Genomic DNA, 3,081 nt, shown 5'->3' with positions numbered 1-3,081 from the left:
CCATCTTTCTTGCCACGGTTATGCAAGTAGCTTTATGCTGCCTCATTTATTGAGTAGTTGGTATTATGCTAGGCTCTGCTAGGCCCTTTATTTGTTATTATTATATTGTTAATATCATAGTATGTGGTCTGTGCCAGGCTCAGCACTAGGCTCTGTTGACTTGCCTAAAAAAAAAAAAAGGCACCTGTTGATCAATCAAAGCTGTGTATTAAGCCTACTGCAGTAAGGGAGAGAAACTTTGACAAAGTCTTTCTAGGTCTCAGAACCTAGCGGTTCAGAGGAGGTCAGAAGGATATTTATAGGGCTTGGGGCTACGAGATCAAGTGGTTTGAGAAGAGTCTTTCAGTAAAGGGAGACTGCGATTGCGGAATCTGTGTATGTTGACTTAGATCTAGTGGAAATGTAAGGCATTCTTATATGTCAAGAAATTCTTGTCGGATAAATAATTTTTTGATAATTGTTTACTCAGGGGAACAATCTGTTGTCCTGAGAAGGAGGTTGTTTGTCCAGTTAAGCAAACTATTTGTTCAGATAAATTGATTTTCCATACTTTTCTGAAGCAAGCAGTGAAATTATTTACTGGTTTATTTAAGTCACCTTGACCAAGGTGGTATTCAGCTTCAGTTCTGCTAGTTAAGCTATGTGGACACAGGTGGTCATAGTTCTCACCATGACCCATTTGTCAGTCTCCTTTGTGACCTCTGACTCCTGGGTTGATGTGTGAGGTCTGTTTTTGATACGTTCTTATCAAGACATAGAGCTTAACTCCTCAAAATAACATACTCACACCAAAGCATTAATACTCAGCAATTCAGAATACTTTCTGAAGGTGTCAGAGGGTTTTTCAGGGAAGAACGATTGTCAGTATTCCAGAGATTTTCTTTTTCCAAAGGTCTACCTCAGCTGCGCCATCATGGAGGGGGGAGATTTTTCTCTTTCCTCTACACAGTACCAATTTCTTTTCCTTTCCAGAATTTTCTTCCAGGAACTTCCGATTCTTCACTCTTATTATCCAGAGTAGCTTCCTCTCTTCCTTTGAAGATTTGACTGGAATGGAATTCGTTCCCTGGGGCTCAGTTTCCAGTATAAGTTTATCAAATCATTTCCCACAAGGCCAGGCTTCCCCATACAAAACCCTTGCTACTAGAAAGAATACTTTTTTTTTTTTTTAGTTTATTAGCTTTCACATTTTTCATGATAATTTTATGTGTTATTATCACATAGTTACACTAAATGGATAATTGATTGAAAGAATTAGAGAGGGTTGAGAAATCTTGATTTGTCTGTAATGTAATCAGCATCTGAGTGCTCTGGGAGAAAATACAAGGCCAGAAGTGTCTTATCCTTTTCTGTTTACCTAAAATGAGAATCTGGCTGCTCCATGACAGGGCTTCTTTTGGGCAGATGGTGATGAAAGATCAAAGGTGAAAGTGCCATCACCATCTGAGCTGCATTTTATATGCATTCTATTTAATCTTCACAACAATCTTATCAATGAGGCTTGGAAACTATAAATAACATTCCTAAAGTTTTGCAGCTAAAGAGATCTGAGTCTAACTGAACTCTGAACAAGAGTTGTTAAGTACAGCATATGCTCACTAGTTGCTCATTAGTATAATTTTATAGTAGCCTATTACACATCCTTGGGGGTGGCCATACCCAAGCTTCTTTTTTTCCTTGGAAAGCAATAGTTTATTTTTATACTTCTGCAAATATTAACTCAGTGATTATGACAAACATTGAGCAATCTCAATGCTGTTTATCTGGAGGACGGTCTGAGGGGTCACAATGAATTATTTCTTCTTGAAGCTTTTCCTTTTCCTAAATCTCATAATGACTCTTGGCCATATTTCTGTCTTCTCAATAACTGTGGCTTCTACTCAAACAAGATCCTTTCTGAGGAGTGGCTTGCCAAGCAGCATGAAGTTGTCTGCCCCAACCAGTAGGACCTTCTCCAGTAGAATTCTCTCTCCACATGCAAGGTCTAGTTCATTTCCAATTAAGATAAGATCTTCAGAGGCCACCTTCAACTGGTGGCTGGCAAAATGCACCATGGGAAAAAGCCTGCCATACTGCCCCGTGGCAATGTAAAGTTACATCAGAGAATCATTGACATCTTGGTTACAGCCACCCCCAAGGATGTGTAATAGGTTAGTGTAAAATTATACTCATGAGTAACTAGTGAGCACGTGCTGTACTTGTTTGGGTTTCAGTTAGACTTAGATCTCTTTAGCTGTGAAACTTTAGGAATGTTATTTATAGTCTCCAAGCCTCATTTATAGGAATGTTGGTAAAGATTAAATAAAATGCATATAAAATGCTTGGAAGAGAGACAATGCTCTGTAAATGCCTATTATTATTATTGTGATTTTTGTTGAATAAATCAATGAATCATTGTCACTAGCTTCGTCATTCTGGCAAGTTCTGTTCAGTTTTTCTGGGTCTGAAAAATTTTCCATTTCTAGAAGCACTGAGAGAGGAAGCAAGTTGCAAAAGAAGTCAGTAAGTCAGAATCCCTTGATTATGTTTAGTTTAACTGTGTTTTCTTTGGCATGGTGCACTGTTACTTAGGCTCCAGTGTAGATTTTGTGAGGCCTTACATCTTAGGAATATCAGGGCGATGATCTGAGGTGCATAGGGCTTGCAAAACTGACCTAGCCTCAGGGATTTGGTCACAAAAGGGCAGAGCACCCTGGCGGTTGGTGAGAGACTGTGGTGTGGCAGTTTTGAGGAGAAAGGGTGGGAGCATCTAGACTGTGATCCAAATCTTGGAGACAGGGGTGGTGTGTGTGATTTTGAGGAATCCATCTATAAAAGACGAGACCACCACTGGTGAGTGGAGTCCCCATGGCGGCATCTAGTCCTTTTGAGCAAGCACTGACACAAGGGCGATGAGGATCTGGGTACTGACCAGTATACCTGATCAAATGCACTGAAACAGCTTGAGAAGAGGAAGGGGCAGGAAGTTCTGGGGCTCCAGAGGTCCAAACAGCATCAGACTCTTCTCTGTTGCATCAGGTCCCTGATAAACTGTGGTGGATGTAAACTGATATGACTTGCTATGGATCCTGCCCATATCAT

At 40.2% G+C, this 3,081-nt stretch overlaps 1 pseudogene; it reads right to left on the bottom strand.

Moving 5' to 3' along the window:
* Positions 1-223: 223 nt before the first annotated feature.
* LOC101015038 lies at positions 224-2,090 on the bottom strand (annotated as a pseudogene).
* Between the last annotated feature and the right edge of the window lie 991 nt (positions 2,091-3,081).

This window comes from Papio anubis, chromosome 9 (genome assembly GCF_008728515.1).
Source record: "Papio anubis isolate 15944 chromosome 9, Panubis1.0, whole genome shotgun sequence".
NCBI classification, from domain to species: Eukaryota; Metazoa; Chordata; class Mammalia; order Primates; family Cercopithecidae; genus Papio; species Papio anubis.
Note: the sequence above shows the minus strand (reverse complement) of the source record. Positions and strands in the feature narration are given on the sequence as shown.